Here is a 25,211-nt window from a genome sequence, read left to right on the forward strand (position 1 = left end):
AGGCTAATCTCCTCACCTGCCTATACAGTGGTTGCCTGGAGGTAACCCTGGTTTGTGAGTATATACATTACTCTTTATTATACCATTTTGCCTTGACTTACTACACTATATTGGGCTCTCGGTTCTCCCCTTTCTTATAAAAATGGTCAATAGTTCATAGATTTTAGCTCTGGCATACTTCAATGAATGTGTCATTGAACAAAAACCATAAAACAGGTAAAACTTAAAAAATAGATTTAAACATAAAATAAAACTGTGGAATATCTTCAAAACTCATTTTTTAGGAGAAGGAAGATAGATACAATTGTTTATTTCATTAGTTTATTTTCGCTTCGGGTGTCCTTTAAGATCCAGAAGCTCCCCCTGCTGAGGTAAGTAACCCCCCAGCGGCACGACATATAGAAGAATGTACTGAATTATTCAAGATAACCAATGTTACGTTATTTATCCTGATTTCAGCATCAGATTCACTTCCTTTATCTACATTATGTAATTAAGTATTTTATTATTATTATTGATTTATAAAGCGCCAACACATTCCGTGGCGCTGTACAAAGTAAGAAACAAACATGGGGTACATAATACAGAATCAGAATCGTATTTATTTCGCCACGTGCGGTGGTTGCCGCACCCGGAATTGTTTGTGGTACACATCGGCATGTAGTATAGTGCAAGTGCATAGTGCAGGGAGAAAATAAAGAGAGAAGAAATTTACAAAGAGAAAGTCATTGACCATAGTAGTGCAAAAAAACAAAACAAAAACAACAAACATGCAATGCGCAAACATAGAATAAGACTATACAAGTTATTTTGGCCTAGGTGACAGTCATCCTAGGGGGCTTCGCTGTGTGCTGTGCATGAGTTCAGCTGGAGTTCAGAAGGAGCACTGCTTGAGGGTAAAAGGAGTTCCTGTGCCTGGAGGTTTTGGCGGGAATAGATCTGTAGCGGCGGCCTGAGCGCATGCGGTGGAAAAAGTGACTGCCGGGGTGACGAGGATCGTTCGTGATCCTGTTTGCCCTGGTTCTCATCCTGGATTCGTAGAGGAGGTCCAGTGGTGGTAAGGGAGTACCAATAATCTTTTCTGCGGCATTTATGACCTTTTGTAGCCTGTACTTGTCGCTAGACGTGGCTCCACCGTACCAAACGATGATGGAGGAGCAAAGGATAGACTCGATGGTTGCCGTGTAGAAACTTGACAACAGCTCCTGCTGCATACCAAACTTCCTTAGTTGTCTTAGGAAGAACAGCCGTTGCTGAGCCTTCTTTTGGCATTTAGTGGTATTTTCTCTCCATCTCAGGTCATTGGTGATGGTGGTGCCCAGAAAGCGGACACTTGATACTCTTGTGACTTCGGTGCCCTCGATATAGACCGGATTTAGAGGGGGGGGAGGGGGGGTGGGCGCTTTCTGAAGTCCACAACCAATTCGACCGTATTTGCTGCGTTTAGGACGAAATTGTTGTCCTTACACCAGTTGCAGATACGCTCGACCTTGCTGCAGTAGGCACATTCGTCATCACTGTCGATGAGGCCAAGGATGGTAGTGTCATCTGCGAATTTGATGACCTTAACATGGTCGGCAGTAGGGGTGCAGCTGTTTGTATACAGGGAGAAAAGGATCGGAGACAGTACGCATCCTTGGGGGGCACCAGTATTTGTGGTCCTCACTCGGGAGAGGCAGCTGCCGAGTTTGACAATGGTGTACGCTAATATACAAGATACATAATTAGTGACAAAATACAAGAATGATACAAAATACAGAATAGAAAATACAGAAGTGGTAATGACGGTGATAAAAGCAACATGATAAATAAAATGTATGATCATTTTCAAGACACAAAAGGGGAGAGAGCTCTGCCCTTGCGAGCTCACAATCTAAAGGACCAATCTATAACAATCTATATTTTCTCCTAGGAGATAATTTCAAGCTTGTCAATAAAATGCATTTTAAACCACCAGCAAGCAAGGAAATAATCAGAATAATTTTGATTTTATTTTTTCACCAACTTTTTGGAAAGTTTTCAATTGCAAAGTGCAGAAAATGTAATTTGAATTGAAAGTGAAAAATTATCTCCCAGGAGAAAACTCAGGAGAAAAATGTAATTGCATACGGGCCCTGGACTCATGCAATTAACTTTTTCTTCCGAGTTTTCTCCTAGGAGATACCATCATTTTCATTTTCTATTTAAAATAACTTTTCAGCAACTGAAAAGTATCGAAAAGCAGGTGAAAAAGTACTATCAAAATTATTTTGAGTATTTTCTTGCTTAAAAGGCATTTTATTGAAAAGTTTAAAATGATCACCTAGGAGAAAACTCGGAATAAACAGTTAATTGCATATAGCCCCAGGTGTTGTTTCTGCTCACTTCAAAACACACAACAAACAAACATTCTGCAGTGATGCACCAGTCAGCACTAGAGATGTCGCCGCCCATGATACATTTCAGAATGTAAATCAGGAAGTGGATTTAGTCGTCTTGCACCATTTATAGGACAGTCCTCCACACTCTGTCCCTGGATTATGTATAGGCCTTAGCTGGATTACTGGATTGCTCTGCATTGCTTACATATCACCTGGAATTGAATTAGTGCCAGGGAAATGGTAGTTTATACTCTATGCATATCACTGTGACTTTCCATCGCATGGTCAGGGTCGGACTGGGCCACAGTAGTACAGTTTTTTCCCTCGGTGGGCCCCCCCTCCAGGTCTCTGGTGGGCCCCCCTCCTTGTCTGACAGAGCTCCAATTGCTGCCTGCAGCACAAAAATTCTCTTCTCAGTGCTGTAATCACTCATGGTGAGAGCAGTGGCGTAGCTAAGGAGCTGTGGGCCCCGATGCAAGTTTTACATTGGGGCCCACCAAGCACTCTATACATAACAATTGATACGACGCACCAAAACCTGCCAATGGCAGCTACAGTGTCAGAGGTGCAAGAAAGGGATGGGAAATAGCTTGTTACTGATTACCCCCAAGCACTCTATACATAGCAATCCCTGCCAGTGGCAACTACAGTGTCAGAGGTACAAGAAGGGGCTGGGGAGCAGCTTGTTACTGATTACCCCCAAGCACTCTATACATAGCAATCCCTGCCAATGGCAGCTACAGTGTCAGAGGTGCAAGAAGGGGATGGGGAGCAGCTTGTTACTGATTACCCCCAAGCACTCTATACATAGCAATCCCTGCCAATGGCAACTACAGTGTCAGAGGAGCAAGAAGGGGATGGGGAACAGCTTGTTACTGATTACCCCCAAGCACTCTATACATAGCAATCCCTGCCAATGGCAACTACAGTGTCAGAGGTGCAAGAAGGGGATGGGGAGCAGCTTGTTACTGATTACCCCCAAGCACTCTATACATAGCAATCCCTGCCAATGGCAACTACAGTGTCAGAGGTGCAAGAAGGGGATGGGGAGCAGCTTGTTACTGATTACCCCCAAGCACTCTATACATAGCAATCCCTGCCAATGGCAACTACAGTGTCAGAGGTGCAAGAAGGGGATGGGGAGCAGCTTGTTACTGATTACCCCCAAGCACTCTATACATAGCAATCCCTGCCAATGGCAACTACAGTGTCAGAGGTGCCAGAAGGGGATGGGAAATAGCTTGTTACTGATTACCACTGTTCAAAGTATCTCTAGAAGTGATTATTATGAGCAAAGGACCAATAGAGAGGTAATACTGTAGTTGAGGGAGGGCCCTCCAGGGCCCCTTTGGCCCAAGAGCCCCAATGCCATCGCAATCTCTGCGGTCGCAACCTCTGCAAAGTAGGACATTACTTTATATTGAAGGAGGGGACCATATGCAAAGTTTTGCTGGGCAGCAGTATCTCTGAATTACAATGCTGCTAAGATCATGTACATTTGGCCCTGTCCATAATACATCATGACCACGTCCTTTTTTCACTGCACTCATGGGATGTGTGGGCCCCAGGTAGTGTTGGGCGAACACCTGGATGTTCGGGTTCGGGCCGAACAGGCCGAACATGGGCCAGATGTTCGGCATGTTCGGCCCGAACGCCGAACTCAATGGGAGTCAATGGGACCCCCGAACATGCCCATTTTGGGGGCCCTATGGGGTCGCAGGCATAAGGGGGGAGCATGCCCCGGTCGCGGGGGGGGTCGGAAATTCCCCCCACCCCCTCCGCTAGCGCTCCCCCCTCTGCCCGCTTCCCCATACAAAAAGTTTAAATCAAGTTCAATAGTACCTGGGCTGGTGGCATTGGCTGGCAGTGGAGTGAGGAGGAGGAGGAGTCCGAATAGCAGAGTGACGTTGAGGCCGGGCAGCGGGCGGTTCAGCGCTAGTACCCTTGTGGTACTTCCGCCCTTTCTCTGACCTCACGTCCTCTGCGTGATGACGCATACGAGGGTACGCGTGATGCGTACCCTCGTATGCAGAGGACGTGAGGTCAGAGAAAGGGCGGAAGTACCACAAGGGTACTAGCGCTGAACCGCCCGCTGCCCGGCCTCAACGTCACTCTGCTACTCGGACTCCTCCTCCTCCTCACTCCACTGCCAGCCAATGCCACCAGCCCAGGTACACTACTATTGAACTTGATTTAAACTTTTTTTATGGGGAAGCGGGCAGAGGGGGGAGCGCTAGCGGAGGGGGTGGGGGGAATTTCCGACCCCCCCCGCGATCGGGGCATGCTCCCCCCTTATGCCTGCGACCCCATAGGGGGGCCGTATTGCGGCCTGTTCGGCCGAACAGGGCCCTGTTCGCCCGAACAGGGGCCCTGTTCGGGGGCATACAGAAGTTCGGGGCGAACCCGAACTTAAAAGGCCGAACACCATCAGGTGTTCGGCCGAACTCGAACATCACCCGAACAGGGTGATGTTCTGCAGAACCCGAACAGTGGCGAACACTGTTCGCCCAACACTAGCCCCAGGTTGAAATTTCTTTGGTGGGCCCCCAGTGTCCCAGTCCGACCCTGCGCATGGTGGATCTCATCGTACTCATTGGCCTCAATTCACTAAGCTTTATCAAACACTTTATCAAACGTTTGATCATTTACCTAATCGATAAATCTTAGTGAATTGAGGCCATTGTCCCAAAGGCACTTCACTTTTTCGCCTGCGGTTTCTCCTAGGAGATAATATTTTATCTTGCATTTAAACTAATTTTTCAGAACTTTGCAATTGGAAAAGTGCCACAAATAGGTGTAAAGGTTCTATCCAAAGTATTTTAAGTATTGTCTTACTTGCTGGTGGTTTAAAAGGCGTTTTATTACAAGTTGTAAAAACATCACCTAGGAGATAACTTAGGTGAAAAAGTTAATTGCATATGGGGCATTGGCTCAAATTACTCAAATACAGTTTTGAGGTAGTTTTTCACCTACTTTTTGTTATTTTGGTACTTTTTGTATTTCAATGTTCTGAAAAGTTATCTTTGATAGAGGATGAAAAATTATCTCCTAGGAAAAAATTCCGGAGTCAGGGCTGGTGCACACCTAGAAGCGCTAGCGTAATCGCAAACGCTGAGCATTTTTAGAAGTGATTTTTCTGAGTATTAATGATTTTTGGAGCTTTTTGGTGTAGCACTTTTTTATTTTTTATACAGTATTATTATTATTTATTAGATTTATATAGCGCCAACATATTACGCAGCGCTGTACAATAAATAAGGTTACAGACAATGATAACAGGGGTGACAGAACAATACAGGTAACAGACCATAGATACAACAATACAGGTAATAGCAAAAAGATACACAATGCAGACAGTAGTACAATGCCAGATCATACACTGGAGTGGTAGTGGTAACAAGTTCCAAATTCTGGGTAAAGTGCACACAGTCATGTATGATACACATAGGGGAGAGGGCCCTGCCAAAGGCTTACAATCTAGAGGGAAGGGTTGGTGACACAAAAGGAGGGGGTGCAGCAAGAAGTTATGGGCAGAAAGGATTAGGGTAGTGTTGAGTTGATGTAGGCCTCCTTGAAGAAGTGAGTTTTGAATGCTTTTTTGAAGGTGTTGAAGGTGGGAGCGAGCCTGATGAGCAGTGGGAGAGAGTTCCACAGGATGGGGGCAGCTCTAGTGAAGTCCTGCAGTCGTGCATGGGAGTGCGAGATGCGTGGGGTGGTTAAGAGGAGGTTGTTGGAGGAGCGAAGTGGGTGGCCAGGTGTATATCTGCTGACCAGGTCAGAGATGTAGCTTGGGCAGGACTTGTGTAAGGATTTGTAGGACAAACATAGGACCTTGAAGCTAATTCTGAAGTGAATTGGAAGCCAATGAAGGGATTTGCGTAGGGGAGCCGTGGAGACAGAGCGGTGGGAGGAGTAGATGAGTCTGGCTGCTGCGTTCATGATGGATTGTAGGGGGGCTATGCGGTTTTGAGGGAGGCCGGACAGGAGTGAGTTGCAGTAGTCCAGGCGGGAGATGATGAGGGCATGGACAAGGAGTTTGGCAGTGTCTGGGGTCAGGAAAGGCCGGATCTTGGAGATGTTGCGTAGGTGGAAATAGCAGGCCCTAGCTACGGTTTGGATGTGGGAGGTGAAGGAGAGGGCCGAGTCCAGGGTGACACCCAGGCAGCGGGCTTGTGTGGTTGGATGAATGATTGTGCCATTGACAGTGACGTAGAGGTCAGTGGGGGGTGAGGCAGCACGGGGCAGGAAGATTAGGAGTTCAGTCTTATCCAGGTTTAATTTTAGGAACCTGGCAGACATCCAGGATGAAATAGCCGAGAGGCCAGAGGATACCTTCTCCATGGTGGTGGTGGAGAGGTCAGTGGTATGGAGGTAAATCTGGGTGTCATCTGCATATAGGTGATAGTTGAAACCCAGAGAGGAGATGAGTTTTCCGATGGAGGTGGTGTAAATGGAGAACAGCAGGGGACACCGCACAGTAGAGCTGAAAGTAAAAAGCTTTTGTGAAATAAAGCCTGGAAAATCACTCTGATCTAGCGCTTTTTAGAGCGGTTTTCCACTTTCCCGATACTTTACATTGAGGCAGAATCACCTCAAAAATGCTGCAGGACCCACATTTGTGTTTGGGAAAAAAATCACATCGCTCTGCTGTGCACCATCTCAATCAAATACATTAACCAAGCGCTTTTCAAAGCACCAGCGGTTTTTTAAAAAAATGCTCAGAAGCGCTCTTGTTGTGCACCAGCCCTCAGTTGCATATGGGTCATTATCAGGAATCTAGAACTTATTTCTGGAGTGATTTGCATATCGTTACAGCTCCCTAATCGCTGGGAAACCACTGTCATTGCCTGACCACAGGACTACTTTTGATGGCCGCTAATATCCAGTACCAGTGCCTGGCTAATTTACTGCTGTGGACAGTCACTTATTTCACCCCAGGATTATTGGTGTAAATCTAGAGTGTTATTTTTAGCATTAGAAAACAAACAATCAAAATGAATGCTGTTTGTTTATTACTCAGATATAATAAACGGGTTTTAAATGCGGTGTCCACCTGCGCTAACCGTGGTAAGGACACCTCAGTACCGTCTGCGCATATCGCTGGCCGCAATAAGGGTTAAAACGGCCACGATATCATTTTCCAAATGATTGTTTACAAATGAATATTCATATGAGCGATTGGAAACAATAGTTTGGAACCCCTAATAGACAAAAATCTCGTAACCAATCCGATAAGATTGACGGGATCGGTCCGAAAATCCAATTCATTAATCTGAGTGGATTGGTTAGCAGATTTTTTTTCATTAGTGTAAACAAAGAAAAAAACAATCGTACTCAAGAGCATCCCCAGGGGTAACCGGGGAGGTTCCTGGTGGGAAAATGTAGGTCTCACGAGATTAAAACCAAAAGAAAGCGATTTCCCACAGTTTATATAGGGTTAGTACCCTGCAAAAAACACAACAATTGAACTAATACAATAAACAATTGCAATTTTATTGAGGAAATAGGTATGCTAACCACTTGAGGACCGCAGTGTTAAACCCCCCTAGTGACCAGGTCATTTTTACAGAAATAAGCCACTGCAGCTTTAAGGCCTTACTGCAGGGCTGTCCAACTCAGCACACAAATGATTGAACCCCCCCCCCCCCCCCTCCCTTTCTGCCAAACTACAGAGCTCTCTGTTGGTGGGGTCTGAATGCTCCCCCAATGTTTATTTATTTATAAATATCTATGTATTTTTTAAATACATTTTACTATTATTTAATTTATATTTTTCAACCGCCCCCTCTCCCTCCCCCCGCCAGCCAATCAGCGTGATTGGCTGTCGTAGGCTTCAGCACAGCTGTCCCCAGTACAGTGCTGCGTTAGATTGCAGCGCTGTACTAAGTTATTAGGCGGCGGTTTCACCTTCTAACAGACTCTGAACGGCGATCGCTGCTGAGAGGCTGAAGGCAGAGTGGAACTCCGTCATCAGAGAGGGGATGCGCGCGCATTAGTGCTCTCTCCCCTGCAATCCCCATTCCAGGAATGATGATGGCCAGCAGGATGCAACGGCCCGACTAGTTTCGCAATAAGCTGCCGAGCCGTCGAGTCGAGCCGTTGCATCCTGCTGGCCATCAATCGTCACCCCCCTTCTCTGGCATGGTAAGATTCATCATCTTAAAAGGCTACTGTTCAATTGTTTATCTTAAATCTTTAGATCAGCCATACTTATTATTGCAACTGCGATATCTCATATCGGATGTTTCTTTTACATACTCCAATCGGTTGTGCACTTTGGACTGGTGTCATTATCATATGGGCATTATATCAATCTGTCCTTAAAGGAAAACTTAAATCAACTATAAAAAATGAGATTTACTCACCTGGGGCTCCCCCTCAGCGTGATTCTTCGCGTTCCCAGCCTGTATATCGCCCCTATGCTGCTATTGCGACCAGCTGGCGATATACTCGCGTTCCCATGCCTGTCGGCCGGTGACGGCCAAACGGGAAGTGTTCGCCGGCGGGTCCTGGAGCATCTGAGCGGGACTGCGAGGGCACCGATCGGCTGCTGGGGGCTGAGGGGAGCCCCAGGTGAGTAAATCTCATTTTTTATAGTTCACTTAAGTTTTCCTCTAATTCACTTTATTGTTCCTACGCATTTGTCACTTTAATTATGCACAGTACTAGTCTACCGAAGCCCGTTTAAAAACGGGCTCTAGCTAGAAATACAGCCGCACCACCGCCACCAGTCAGTGGGGCGGGGGCCGGCCAGGAGCGCGTGCACCCACCACGCGCTTGCACCCGGCTGCTGCGCACGCACCTGCCCGCCCTGCTCCCTGGCTCTACCCCCTGCCCCTATGGCTGTCTGTACTGCGCACATGCGCAGTATAAAAAAGCTTTAGACGGGCCGACAGGGAAAGTGGATGAAACAGGGACAGTTAGGTTTTATTGTATAGGATATTCATCTATATGGCACTTTATAGGGCACTTTCTTGGCTCAACTTCTCTAGGCACTATATCTACCTCATCATACTTTTCTTCTTGGCTACCTTACTGCACTAGAACTTTATTCGGGTTGGTCCCGGTTTCTATTTTTTGCACTCCAACTTTTTTTTACTATCTTGTGCACTCACAGTTGGTCTACGGACATATTCATATTGATCTATATGTTTACAATATTGTACAATTGAATAGACTCTGTTGTATTTAATCTTATATTTTAATTAAAATTGTGTTACATAGTTATTATGGTTGAAAAAAGACATACGTCCATCGAGACATACGTCCATCAATGTTACAAAAAATACCAGAGATTGATACATGGATATGAAAATTATGAACAAACACCATGGCAGCAAATGACCGTACTTTTCGCCGTATAAGACACGCCGGCATATAAGACGCACCCAGGTTTAGAGGGCAAAAATCAGGGAAAAAAATAAACGAAACCTGGTCTGGAGCGTCCATATATCAGTAGTGTCTTGTACATGTCCTCCCACAAATGGTGTCCTCCTATGTTCCTCATGTGTCCCCCATGTGTCCTCCTGTATGCCCCATGTCTCCCCCTGTATGCCCCATGTCTCCCCCTGTATGCCCCATGTCTCCTCCCTGTATGCCCCATGTCTCCCCCCTATGTCCTCTGGTGTGACCCCCTTGTCCTCCCATGTCCTGGAATCCCCCCTGTGTCCTATGTTAGGCCACCTGTGTCCTCTTGTCAGCCCCCTGTGTCCCCTGTCAGCCCCCTGTGTCCTCCTGTCAGCCCCCTGTGTCTTCTCGTCAGCACCCTGTGTCCTCCTGTTAGCCCCCTGTGTCCTTCTGTTAGCCCCCAGTGTCCTCCTTTTAGCCCCCTGTGCCCACCTGTTAGCCCCCTGTGGCCTCCTGTCAGCCCCCTGTGGCCTCCTGTCAGCCCCCTGTGTCCTCCTTTTGGCCCCCTGTGCCCTCCTGTTAGCCCCCTGTGTCCTCCTGTCAGCCCCCTGTGTCCTCCTGTTAGCCCCCTGTGTCCTCCTGTTAGCCCCCTGTGTCCTCGCTGTGCCTGGCTTGTGGCTTCCCCCTGCCTGCGTCTCCTCCCTCCCCCTTGTGTCTCCCCCCCCTTCCCCCCCATGCAAGCAGCGGCAGCAGCTTACCTCCTCCATTATGCCCGCGACGCTTCTAATGATGCGTCATTGATGACGCGTCATTAGAAGCCCGGCACTAGAGGAAGCCACACGCAGAAGCCGGATGTCTTCAATCGCTGCGGGCATGATGGAGGAGGTAAGCTGCTGCTGCTGCTTGCACGGGGGGCCCCGAGACACAAGGGGGAGGAAGGAGATGCATGCAGGGGGAAAGCCATAAGCCAGGCACAGCGGGGACAAAGGCAGGGAATCCCCGATGGTGGCAGGTCGGCAGTGTGTATCGGCGGGCGTTCGTAAGTCGGGGATTCCTTGTCTTTGCTGTATAAGACGCAGGGACTTTTTGTCCCCACTTTTTGGGGAGAAAAAGTGCGTCTTATACGACGGAAAATACGGTATTAGTTATCTACAATCAAATAAGGGCATGAAATGTTATGAAGAGTTGGTAGCTAGCAGTTTTCCCAATTTACATGGCCCATCAGGCTTGGGAAGCTAGCTTCATAAAATGTAGTTCGACTTATTAAAGTGTTAGACTAAAGTGCTACATCAAGGTGCAACTGAAAAAAATTGAAACAGCAAGAATCAGAACTCAGTTTAACATAACATAGCTTGATAGCTTGGTCCCAAAGATTTTGTGGGAGGATAGAACCTAGAGTGGATGGTAGGCATAGTAAGAGGCGATTGAATTATGGTCAAGTATAAGATTAGATTTGGTAGTGGTTAGTACTTGGATAAAAGATAGGTCATCCGAGGACTTCCAATTATAGGTAATTAGTTGTAGGGAAGACATTAAAATATGGCAGATTACAGGGCGTAAGTGTGGTTGGATATTATTGATACCATTTTATTTATGAACTCCAAATATGCAACGCGTTTCGCAGGTTTGATCCCGCTTCATCAGGCAATAACAATGGAGCAATAGCATATGTGGTCAGTAGAAGAACCAGGCACCTCTGGCTCTTCTACTGACCACATATGCTATTGCTCCGTTGTTATTGCCTGATGAAGCGGGATCAAACCTGCGAAATGCGTTGCATAATTGAAGTTCATAAATAAAACGCTGGGTTTTACACAGTAGAAAGCACTTGCTTTAGCCAAACACGCTGGAGATGTCTCTCACAAAGCAAGGACGATTTTTCCCATCATGGCCGCCACTTATATACAGGTGGGGCTGGCCAGGGTTCCCCTCTGTGATTGGTTGCTTGGGCTTCTGCTGGGAGCCCTCTGATTGGCTCATTGATATAATCTCCTTAGTCTCCATATTCGTATTCGGATATCCGACGGATATCCGCGGATATCTGGGTATGCGACCAAATATCCGCATAGTGCTATTCGGATTTCAGCCCAGATATCCGGAATCTGAATCCGGTCGGATAGCGGTAAAAAGTTCGGATATCCGGGTAACTCGGATATCCGGAATCCGGGTGAGCACCACTGTGAGGAAAGTATCTATATTTTATTGTTTTTCCCCTCACAGATAAACTTTATTGGAACACACTGCCTATTATGTTGCCAGGGCCGGTTTTAGCAACAATGGGGCCCCAGGGCAAAATAAACCTGGGGGGGGCCCCCAACAGATACCCTGGAACAAAAAATCGACATTAAGGGACCTTTTTTTGCAGCTGGTATAGTCAGGGTGTAAAGCCCCAATCGGTCGGAGCTCCACATTCTGGCTACCCCAGCCTGCATGGGGAACAAGGGGTTAAAACGTTTCAGGAGGGGGGAGGCCACATAATTAAAAAAATAATAATAAATAAATAAAAAATCCCACACTCTAAACATAAAAAAAAAAAAAAAAAAAAATTGGGAAAATAGGAAAAAATGCCAGGGATCTTCATACAGCCATATTGCGGCTGTATAGCGATCCCTGGCCAAAGCGCTGCGGCTGCGTATAGACCCCCTGGAAACCCCGTCAGGAAATTTATTGCGCTTTCTTTTGATGCATGTAAAATTACACTACCGTTAGGTTTGCTACTAAAAGTGACATTTACCGCATTTAAAAGTATACTTTTTTACTTCAAAACTTTAAAATCGATCTTCTCAAAAACTATGAGACCTCATTCACACTAGAGCGTTTTGGCACGATTTTGGCAAAACACTCAAACGCTAGCGCTTTTTCAAAGCGCTAGTGTAATGAAAGCCTATGGGCCTGTTCTTACTTGGGCGATTTGCACAAATCGCCCAAAAGCGCCCGAAAAACGCAAACACAAACGCGTAGCCTGCACAATTTTCAGGCGATTTCCAGGCAATCGCGTTTCAGTGCTATAGAAGCGCAAAACGCGATCGCTGAGAAATCGCTGCACCGCCCAGTGATTTTTCCATGTTAAATCGCGTGAAAATCACTCCCGCAATTTGAAAAGCGTAAGTGTGAACAAAGCATTAGGTCTTATTCCCAATGATCTCCTTAACATATTCTGCACATTTAGGGTTTCTAGAATTTAAGGTGGATTTGCTATTAACCATTCAAGTCGGCGGGTTTTTAAATGTGTATTTTTTTTTCCATTGAAACTTTAAAATCGATTTTCTCAAACACTATAAAGTCTTTTGAAAATGTTTTTTTCCTCTTCTAGCCACTGGAGGCCCCTACAGGCTCTGGGGCCCTGGGGCGATTGCCTCCTTTGCTTCTATGGTAGTGCTGGCCCTGTATGTTGCTTTGGGTATATGCTGCCTATTAACCACTTAAGGACCAGGGCTGGTTTTTCAGATCAGTGTTGGGTGAGCTCTTCAGCCCACAGCACCGATCAGGATTGCAGCAGGGCAATCAGACTTCCCCCCCCCCTTTTTTTCCCCACTAGGGGGATGTCCTGTTGGGGGGGTCTGATCGCCGCCGCTCTGCTAGTGCCTGGCGGGGGGGCTCCTCAAAGCCCCCCTCCGCAGCGCTATTCCCTCCTTCCTCTGCATCCCTCCGCTTCGCTCTATGGGCGGTACAGGATGGCGATCCGTCCTGTACCACCTCAGATAGGCTAAAGCCTATCAGATGACCGGGGATGTAAACACCGGGGATTTCTTCCTAATTTTGATTTAAGATTTTAGAAGTGGCTATTGTTTCACTGCTTGCTTTATGCCTCAGATGAATGTTTTGTATGGTATTTGGGACCTGATTTAGTTGTCACACATGAGGATGAGGTATTTTTGACCTGCTGGCAGATATGAGTTCAGTAAGTGAATCCATGGGATTGGTATGCTGCTGGCAATCCCTGCAGTGCCTTCCACATACATAGCCACATCAATGGTAACTTAAGCATCCAGGAATATTTTACAACCTTTTCCCTGACATTTTCTGTAAAATATTGGCCTCAATTCTGGTAGGGTTATCAAACAAATTACCTCATGTGAGTAGCACTGTCTCGAACCTCCGATTTTAGGTTCCACTTCCACAAAAGGTTAGCGAACTGACAAACTTTGCGAACCCTATTAGAGGATTTACCTAAGTCAATCAGACCTCAAATTGCACATATTGTATTCGTAGCGCTTTCATTAATCTCAGCCAACTGGAAATCAGCTGACCAAATTTCCATTGAGCAACTAAAATATACAGTTCAGAGAAACATATTAATGGAGCAACAAATTAGAAATCGCACCTCAGGGGGATCGTTCTCCTTCAATTTGCCTAAATTATGGATAGGGAACTAACACACAATATAACAGTAATCAGGAACAAATTCCAATAATATAGCTTCGACTCAAAAAAACAAACTTAAAGAGATTAGCCAAGGAAATAAAGGTGAGGTTAGGTTAGGTTAAGTTAAACGTTATCCGTTGATTACCATAACTAACGTTTCTACTTCTTATGTTTACATACTGAGTATACTAAATAACTTACTAATATATTTTTGATACACGCTATATGTAAGTCTAATGCAAACTTATTGGGGTCCTAAGGGCCAACTGTCCAATAAGACTATTGTTGTTGTATGTTCCCAGGTGGGGGGGGGGACACAAATTAGGTGTCCTCGAGCACCTCCGGAATAACAAGTTGAAATTAGTGCATACAGGACTAACAAGGACACAATCATAGCTTGTGTACCCTTTAGGCTACTTACACACGAAGACGTTGCGTTTTAGGGGACGTTATGGTTGCATGAACGTGCCCCTAACGCAACGCATGGTGGTGCGGGAGAGGACGTTAGAGTGAGCCGCGTTAGGCGGCTCTATCTGCATAAGGTCTCCCAGAGTGGCGCTGATTGGCCGGCGGGACCACGTGATGCGGAGCAAGACACTCCGCATCATGTGGTCCCGCCGGCCAATCAGCGGCCGCCAGTGCAGTGCATATTAAGTAGCCATGTGCGCGGCTACTGTAGCGGCATCTACCCGCCTCCTCTCCGCCCCCACTGAGCATGTGCAAACAGTCTAACGTGGCTAAAGCCGCTAGAACGCACAGCATGCTGCACTTTCACTACAACGTGCAGCGTTACATGTAACGCAACGTGGGCAGTGTGAACAGCCCACTTGTGTTACATTGCTGTGCGTTGGGGGAGCGTTACAGGCTGCACTAACGTGCACCTGTAACATCCCTGTGTGAAAGCAGCCTTAACCAAGCTGTGCTTTATTGGTATCTGAAAAAAATGCTCAAAAGTTTTTGTAATATGCATTACCGCTGCACAAGCTGGATACAGATCTTGTTCATGTATACTTGGAATCTATATGTCTTTTTATGCTGCACGATTCATGTTTATGATCGTTCAACTTTGAGGCTGGTTTCAAAGTGGGACGTTACAGGCGCACGTTAGAGCAGCCTGTAACGCACCCCAACGCACAGCAATGAAAAATCAATGGGCTGTTCACAGTGCCCACATTGCGTTACATTGTAACGCAGCACGTCTACATAACGTACTGCATGCAAAACTTTACACGCAGCTAAGCCGCGTTAGACTGTTTGCACATGCTCAGTAGGTTTTTTTTTTTCATTTTATGGGCGGAGAGGAGGCGGGGAGAGGCCGCTACGTACCCAGGCACATGGCTACTTATTATTCACTGCACTTGCAGTGTTTACATCCTGGAGCGGCCGCGGTTTGGCTGACGGGACCACGTGATGCGGAGAGCTCTGCTCACGTGGTCTCCGCAGTGCCTCCGACAGAGCAGGCGCTCCAAGAGCTGCTTGTAACGCGGCTCTTGGTAGCGTCCTGCTCCAACACCACTAGGCGTTGCGTTAGGGGCACGTTATGCGACCCTAACGTCCCCTCTAACGCAACGTCCTGGTGTGAAAGAGGCCTGAATCAATAAAAGATTGATGAAAAAAAAACAAAAAAAAAACTTTGCGAACTGCCGTAGACTTCAATGGACAGGCAAACTTTGAAAACTACAAACACTAATTCTGGCCACAAAAGTGATGAAAAAGACGTTTCTAACATCTGGAGGGGGGCGTGGCGGAGTGGGATACACGCCAAAAGACATGCATCAAAAAAGGGCGCCTGGAAAAAAGGGTGCGGGATATAGCCGAAATTATAAGTTGTAATGTAAAACAATATTTTTCGTTTATAGTTTATAAACAAAAATCTAGTGCTAAATGTACTTCTAGTGCGGAAATGAAATGTCAAATAGCGTCTATAACAAAAATGATATTTACACTTGTATGAAGTATAATAATACAATGGTAGATTTTACAGGTATTTTACTGCAATTATACCTAACTATAGGCTCACACAGATCTCTCCCTAACCCTAACCACTAGTCCCCCCCCCTTTGTGTAAATATACATAATGTAATACATTTTATATATTACAAATGTTGTACTGTAACTATACCTAACCTTACTCTCATACAGAACCCTCCCTGTACTTATCCCTAACCCCTAGACTCCACTGGTGGTGCCTAACCCTAAACCCCTCCTTGTGGTTCCTAAAGGTCCGTACACACGCCGGACTGCAGGCAACGACGGGTCCGTTGTCACCTCCCGCTGGGTGGGCGTTCCAGCGACAGTCCGGCGTGTGTACAGTCTGTCTGCAGACTGATACGGCTGTTTCTGAGCGATCCGTCGGGCGGGTCGCTCAGAAACAGCCGTATCAGTCTGCAGACAGACTGTACACACGCCGGACTGTCGCTGGAACGCCCACCCAGCGGGAAGTGACGACGGACCCGTCGTTGCCTGCAGTCCGGCGTGTGTACGGACCTTTATCCTAACCACCCCGCTGGTGGTGCCTAACCCTAACCACCCCCCTGGTGATGCCTAACCCTAACCAGCCCCATGGTGGTGCCTAATCCTTACCACCCCCATGGTGGTGCCTAACCCTAAGACCCCCCTGGTGGTGCCTAACCCTAAGACCGCCCTGGGAGTGCCTAACCCCACCCATCCCCACTGCACAAACACCCATAACACATAATGTATATATTTGTAATAGAACAAATAGCCTTAAAAATTGTACGCATTAATAATATTATAAATAGAAAAAGGTAACATACATATATAGATAGATACATACATACACACATATATACAGTGGGCTGCAAAAGTATTTGGCCCCCTTGAAGTTTTCCACATTTTGTCATATTACTGCCACAAACATGAATCAATTTTATTGGAATTCCACGTGAAAGACCAATACAAAGTCGTGTACACGTGAGAAGTGGAACGGAAACCATACATGATTCCAAACATTTTTTACAAGTACATAACTGCAAAGTGGTGTGTGCATCATTTTTCGGCCCCCTTTGATCTGAGTGTAGTCAGTTGCCTATAGACATTGCCTGATGAGTGCTAATGACTAAATAGAGTGCACCTGTGTGTAATCTAATGTCAGTACAAATACAGCTGCTCTGTGAGGGCCTCAGAGGTTGTCTAACAGAATATTGGGAGCAACAACACTGTGAAGTCCAAAGAACACACAAGACAGGTCAGGGATCAAGTTATTAAGAAATGTAAAGCAGGCTTAGGCTACAAAAAGATTTCCAAAGCCTCGAACATCCCACGGAGCACTGTTCAAGCGATCATTCAGAAATGGAAGGAGTATGGCACAACTGTAAACCTACCAAGACAAGGCCGTCCACCTAAACTCACAGGCCGAACAAGGAGAGCGCTGATCAGAAATGCAGTCAAGAGGCCTATGGTGACTCTGGACGAGCTGCAGAGATCTACAGCTCAGGTGGGAGACTCTGTCCATAGGACAACTATTAGTCATGCACTGTACAAAGTTGGCCTTTATGGAAGAGTGGCAAGAAGAAAGGCATTGTTAACAGAAAGCATAAGAAGTCCGTTTGCAGTTTGCCACAAGCCATGTGGGGGACACAGCAACCATGTGGAAGAAGGTGCTCTGGTCAGATGAAACCAAAATGGAACTTTTTGGCCAAAATGCAAAACGCTATGTGTGGCGGAAAACTAACACTGCACATCACTCTGAACACACCATCCCCACTGTCAAATATGGTGGTGGCAGCATCATACTCGGGGGGTGCATCTCTTCAGCAGGGACAGGGAAGCTGGTCAGAGTTGATGGGAAGATGGATGGAGCCAAATACAGGCAAACTTGGAAGAAAACCTCTTGGAGACTGGAAAAGACTTGAGACTGGGGCAGAGGTTCACCTTCCAGAAGGACAACGACCCTAAACATAAAGCCAGGGCAACAATGGAATGGTTTAAAACAAAACATATCTATGTGTTAGAATGGCCCAGTCAAAGTCCAGATCTAAATCCAATCGAGAATCTGTGACAAGATCTGAAAACTGCTGTTCACAAACGCTGTCCATCTAATCTGACTGAGCTGGAGCTGATTTGCAAAGAAGAATGGGCAAGGATTTCAGTCTCTAGATGTGCAAAGCTGGTAGAGACATACCCTAAAAGACTGGCAGCTGTAATTGCAGCAAAAGGTGGTTCTACAAAGTATTGACTCAGGGGGCTGAATAATTACGCACACCCCACTTTGCAGTTATTTATTTGTAAAAAATGTTTGGCGTAATGTATGATTTTCATTCCACTTCTCATGTGTACACCACTTTGTATTGGTCTTTCACGTGGAATACCAATAAAATTGATTCATGTTTGTGGCAGTAATGTGACAAAATGTGGAAAACTTCAAGGGGGCCGAATACTTTTGCAACCCACTGTATATGTATATATATATATATATATATATATATATATATATATATATATATATATATAGAGACCGAAAGTTTGGACACACCTTCTCATTCAAAGAGGTTTCTTTATTTTCATGACTATGAACATTGTAGATTCACACTGAAGGCATCCAAACTGTGAATTAGCACATGTGGAAGTATAGTACATAACCAAATAGTGTGAAGCAGCTGAAAACCTGTCATATTTTAGGTTTTTCAAAGTAGCCGCCTTTTGCTTTGATTACTGCTTTGCACACTCTTGGCATTCTCTTGATGAGCTTCAAGAGGTAGTCACCTGAAATGGTCTTCCAACAGTCTTGAAGGAGTTCCCAGAGATGCTTAGCACTTGTTGGCCCTTTTGTGTTCACTCTGTGGTCCAGCTCACCCCACACCATCTCGATTGGGTTCTGGTCTGGTGACTGGGGAGGCCAGGTCATCTGGCGCAGCACCCCATCACTCTCCTTTCTAGTCAAATAGCCCTTACACAGCCTGGAGGTGTGTTTGGGGCCATTGTCCTGTTGAAAAATAAATGATGGTCCAACTAAACGCAAACCGGATGGAATAGCATGCTGCTGCAAGATGCTGTGGTAGCCATGCTGGTTCAGTATGCCTTCAATTTTGAATAAATGCCCAACAGTGTCACCAGCAAAGCACCCCCACACCATCACACCTCCTCCTCCATGCTTCACGGTGGGAACCAGGCATGTAGAGACCATCCGTTCACCTTTTCTACGTCGCACAAAGACACGGTGGTTGGAACCAAAAATCTCAAATTTGGACTCATCAGACCAAAGCACAGATTTCCACTGGTCTAATGTCCATTCCTTGTGTTCTTAAGTCCAAACAAGTCTCTTCTGCTTGTTGCCTGTCCTTAGCAGTGGTTTCCTACAGTGATGCTCAAATACCCCTTTTCAAAATTCGAGTTAGGTCGAATTCGAATAGTAAATTATTCGAGGTCAGTCGAATATTCGAGTCGAATAATTTTTACTATTCGATTCGACCTCGGAATTCGAGCTCACTATTCGAGTCGGTATTCGAGCTCATTATTCGAGCTGACTATTCGAAATGGCCTTAAATAGCTTCCAACACTTGTTTTGAGGGTGAATGATGCAAGAAACCTCTTTTTTTCCAAGTAACAACAGCAAGTGATTATGTTGGGATGTTCCTTTAAAAAAAAAAAGTTGAAAAGAGAAGTTGTGTCCAGAAATTTGTTCAGTACTGTATCTTCTTCTTCTTCTTCTTCTTCTTCTTCTTCTTCTTCTTCTTCTTCTTCTTCTTCTTCTTCTTCTTCTTCTTCTTCTTCTTCTTCTTCTTCCTCTTTTCAAATTTTTTTTTTTAAAGAAATGCAGCTATTTTTGAGCGTAACAAATAGCTGGTGGCGCACGCATGTTGGAAGCGCCATTGTATGTGCTCCCTGGCAGTGGAAACACACAGACAGCAGGAGGTAAATTCAGCAGCAGGAGGAGGAGGATGAGTGTGTGGCAGCAGGCAGTCAATGAGGCAGGCAGCGTGACATAATAGCCCTGGTACCTAGCGGTGATACCAGGGCTGTAAATAAACACAGCAGGCAGGAGGTCCCAGACAGCGGTCGTGCAGCCCACATTGTGTCCATGTTAGGGTTGCGGAAAGGGCTGTTGACCGCCCCACTATGATACGGACCACCCAAGCGCAGAGTCTAAGTGACCACGGGTCTTCACCCACGACCCCTTGAGGGGGAAGCAGGACCACTACCCCAGGAGGGGGAAGTGGAACTTCGCTGCCTAGTGCCCACCAGGTTGCGCTCAGGATAATCCCACAGTGGGTTGGAGAACAGGTGACGTCTCAGTGTGGAGAGCCAAGGTACAGGTGTACTCGAAGTCGAAGGCAAGCCAAGATCAGGGCAGGCGGAGATCAGAATGGTCAGGGACAGGCCGGAGGTCGAGGCAGGCAGCAGACGGTCAATAGCGGAGAGACAAGCCAGGGATCAAGACGGGCAGCAGACAGGAGTAGTCGAGGTCACAAGCCAGGGGTCAATACCGGGAAAACAATCAATATAATAACAGGTTCACTGGGCACACGCTGTATGAACAAACAGCACTGAGTTATGGGCAGACCTGTTTAAATAGGGCAATGGGCGCCAAAATGAGCGCCCGCGCATGCGCGCAGCGCGCAGCGAGGAGTGCGCGTGCGCGCGGCGCCGCGTGCGCATGTGCGCAACCCAACGCGCGCACTGCGCACGCGCACAGCGCCGTGCGCGCCATGACAGTCTACAGGGACTACAAATCCCAGCGTGCCCGCGCGCGCGCGTGTATGGACGCGCCCGCGAAGCCGCTGGAGGGAGCCAGGCCGGTGAGTATGACATTGCCCCCCCCCCAGGAGCAACCTCCGGGTGCTTCCAGGGTACGGTTTCTCAGGAAACTTGGAGTGAAAAATCTTAATTAACCTAGGCGCATGTACATTCTGCACGGGTTCCCAGGAATTTTCCTCAACCCCAAACCCTTTCCACTTAACCAGGTACTGAAAAGATCTTCCTCTTCTCCTGCAATCTAAAATCCTTTCTACCTCATACTCCTCTTGCCCATCAAGCAGCACAGGAGGAGGAGGAACAGCAGAGCGATTAAATTTATCAGGCATGACCTTCTTTAAACATGATACATGGAAAACTGGATGTATACTCATAGAACTAGGAAGTTTCAACCTGTAAGCCACGGGGTTGATAACCTTGTCTATGGGAAAAGGACCCACAAACTTGGGTCCTAATTTCTTAGAGGGGCAACAAAGGCGTAGATTATTAGTGGATAACCACACCATGTCACCTGGAGTTAGACTAGGGCTCTCTCCCCGTTTCATGTCTGCCCACCATTTAGACTTTTCTTGGGATTCCAGCAGAATGGACTGTAGTTTCTTGAAATTCTCAGTTAACAATTTAAGTCTATCTTGAACGGTAGGAACTGAGGACTCGGGCACCACTCCAGGTAGGTATACAGGATGATAGGCAAAGTTGGCAAAGAATGGTGACATTTTAGTGGCGGCATGCACAGAGTTGTTGTAGGCAAACTCAGCTGTGGCGAGTAGGGAGGACCAGTCATCTTGGGAGGCAGAAGAGAAGCAACGCAGGTATTGTTCAAGCGTCTGGTTAGTCCTCTCAGTCTGGCCGTTGCTTTGTGGGTGGTAACCAGACGAGAGGCAGGACTTGATGTTCAGGAGTTTACAGAGTTCTTTCCAGAATCTGGAGGTGAACTGAGAGCCTCTGTCGGAAACAATCTCGGAAGGGAGGCCGTGGAGACGGACGATTTCTTTTAGGAACATCTGGGCGGTCGTAGCGGCAGAGGGAACACCCTTCAAAGGAATGAAGTGAGCCATTTTGGTAAAGCGGTCGACTACCACCAGAATGGCAGTGAATCCTTGGGAAGGTGGTAAGTCGACTATAAAGTCCATAGCTATTTTGTCCCAAGGTTGCTCAGGAACGGACAAAGGATTAAGAAGACCCCAAGGCTTAGTTCTGGAACTCTTTGATCTTGCGCAGGTTTCACACGAAAGTACAAAGTGCTTACAGTCTTTAGGAAGAGTTGGCCACCAAAAACTTCTCTGGAGGAGCTTCCGAGTTCGGGTAATTCCAAAATGTCCCGCCAACTTGTTGTCATGACAGTTGGCCAGCACTTCCTGACGAAGAGCAGGAGGAATAAAAATCTTATCTCCATGAAGAAACAGACCATCACTGCAGACCAGACTTGAAGGAACTTCCTGTGCAGGTAATGTAACAATGACTTGTTTGATTTGCTCCAACAATTCAGATTGTAGAAGAAGAAAGTGATTAGCAGAAAGAATGGTGTCAGAGGTCGGATTGGTGGCATAACCCTCATTAAACATACGAGAGAGAGCATCAGCTTTGGAATTCTTGGATCCAGGACGGAAGGTCAGATGGAAGTTGAACCTGGAGAAGAATAAGGCCCAGCGGGCTTGACGAGGCTTCAGTCTTTTCGCAGAACGCAAATACTCCAGGTTCTTGTGGTCAGTGAAGATCAGGATGGGATGTGTTGCTCCCTCTAGCAGATAACGCCATTCTTCAAGAGCTGCTTTAATGGCCAGAAGTTCTCTATCTGCGACATCGTAATTCTTTTCAGAGGAACTAAGTTTCCGGGAAAAGAAAGCTGTAGGATGAAGAAGGGCCTTGGGTTCAAACCGTTGTGAGAGAATGGCCCCGACTGCAGTTTCTGAAGCGTCTACCTCCAACACAAAGGCTTGAGAAGGATCAGCATGTCGGAGAATCGGGGCAGAAGTGAACAGAGTCTTTAGATCCTTGAAGGCAGACTGAGCTTCAGGTGTCCATTTAAACGGAAGGTGAGTCTTGGTTAGTCGCGTGATGGGGCAACAATCTTAGAAAAGTTCTTTATGAATCTTCTGTAAAAGTTGGCAAACCCGATAAACCGTTGCACCCCCTTACGGTCAGAAGGCTCCGGCCAGTTCAAGATGGCGGATACCTTGTTAGGATCCATCTCTATTCCCTCAGCAGAGATTAGGAAGCCCAGGAACTGAATGTTATTCTGTTCAAACTCGCACTTTTCTGCTTTGGCATAAAGTTCATGTGTGCGTAGCCGGGAAAGAACCCTTTTGACATGGACCCGATGTTCCTCCAAGGATGATGAGAAGATCAGAATATCATCTAAGTAAACAACAAGGAAGTCATCAATAAAGTCTCTCAACACATCATTGATAAAACGTTGGAAGGTTGCAGGGGCATTACAGAGGCCGAAGGGCATGACCAGGTACTCAAAGTGGCCGTAACGGGATCTGAAGGCCGTTTTCCATTCATCACCCTCCCGGATTCGTACCAGATTGTAGGCTCCTCTCAAATCCAGCTTGGTAAAGACCTTCGCAGACCGCAGTCTTTGGAACAATTCAGACATCAGGGGTAGCGGATAGCGGTCCTTAGTCGTGATAACATTAAGTGCTCTATAGTCTATGCAAGGCCTGAGGGAACCGTCTTTTTTCTCCACGAAGAAGATTCCGGCACCGGCCGGAGAAGAAGAGGGTCCGATGAATCCCTTCTTGAGGTTTTCCTCGATGTATTCCTTAAGGATCAGTGACTCTGGTTCAGAGAGAGGATAAATTCTGCCATAGGGAATGGCCGCTCCAGGCTGTAAGTTTATGGGGCAGTCGTAGATACGGTGTGGCGGTAAAGAATCAGCCCCTTTTTTATCAAACACGTCTAGGTAGTCGTGGTAGACGGCTGGAACCAGAGTGGCTTTTTTAGAGCTGGTACAAAGCAGGCGGCCTATACTCGGAAAGCAGAAGCGAGAGCAGTAGGGGGAGTTGAAAAGGACCTCCCCGGAGATCCAGTTAATCAGAGGGTTGTGGCTCTTAAGCCAGGGCATTCCCAGGATGGCAGGAAACAGAGGAGAGGGAATCAGGTCAATGCAGAGGTACTCTTGATGATCATTTTTGATGGTGACCAGTAGGGGAAAAGTCTCTAGTGTGACTGGTCCGGAATGGATAGATGACCCATCAGCAAGTTGAATGAGTAGAGGCTTATTCTTCTGGCGGATTGGTAATTGGAGTTGTTGGGCCAGATGAAGATCTAGAAAGCAGGAACAAGCCCCTGAGTCGATGATGGCTCCAATATTAATATTCTTTCCTCTGGGATCCTGTAAAAGGAGAGAAAGAGGGATGTGAGCAGCTGAAGCCAAGGGACTTTGCAATTCCAAAGAGTGGATGGAATCAGGCTTACTTAGAGGGCGGACTGGACAATCCTGACGAAAGTGTCCGGAGGCCCCACAGTACAGACAGAGGTTGGCAGCTCGACGACGTTGTCTTTCCTCAGGAGACAAGGACGGTCGGGCAAGGCCCAACTGCATGGGCTCAGGTTCCTCCATGGATGGGAAGTTGGAGGCAGCAGGAGCAACTGGAGGAAGCACTGGAGCGGGAGGAACCCAGGAACTGCGAGAAATTCCAGCTCTTTCCTGACGTCTCTCTCTTAAGCGTCGGTCAATCTGGATAGCGAGCTGGATGAGATCCTTAAGAGTGGCTGGGATCCCCACCCGGGCAAGCTCATCTTTGACAGTCTCAGAAAGGCCCAGACGGAACTGTGACTTGAGTACTGACTCGTTCCAGTCTAAGTCGCCAGACCAGCGACGGAATTCCAGGACATACTCCTCCACCGTCCTGCGACCCTGCCGAAGAGCCCGTATGGCGGCATCTGCTGAGGCTCCTTTGCTAGGGTCGTCATACAGTTCTGCCATTGCTTCAAAGAAGGATGCGGAATTTTGCAAACAGACATCACTTTGATCTACCAGACGAAGGGCCCAGGCCTGTGGTTCCCCCTGGAGCAGGGAGATGATAGCTCCAACACGGACACTCTCGCTGGCATAGGTGCGGGGTAACAGGGAGAAGTGCAGGTAGCAGGCACTCCTGAACAGTCTGAATTTGCTTGGATCCCCAGAGAAGCGTTCTGGTAGTGGCAACTTCGGTTCGGGAGCTATTGGTTCAAGGTTGGCAGGTGGTAGAACAGGAGCAGCGGCAGGAGGCGGATCAGGAGCAGGGATAACGGAAGCTGCAGGGTTCTGTAGATTGGCAAACTGGCCACGGATCTCAGTGCAGTCCCTTTGAACTAGCTGCACGGACATAGTCAGTTGTTGTACCAAATCACAGAGGGCATCAAACGGTGATCGCTCTCCAGAGTCGTTCATCTTGGCTGTTTGTTACTGTTAGGGTTGCGGAAAGGGCTGTTGAC

The sequence above is a fragment of the Hyperolius riggenbachi genome, chromosome 1 (assembly GCF_040937935.1).
Source record: "Hyperolius riggenbachi isolate aHypRig1 chromosome 1, aHypRig1.pri, whole genome shotgun sequence".
Lineage (NCBI taxonomy): Eukaryota > Metazoa > Chordata > Amphibia > Anura > Hyperoliidae > Hyperolius > Hyperolius riggenbachi.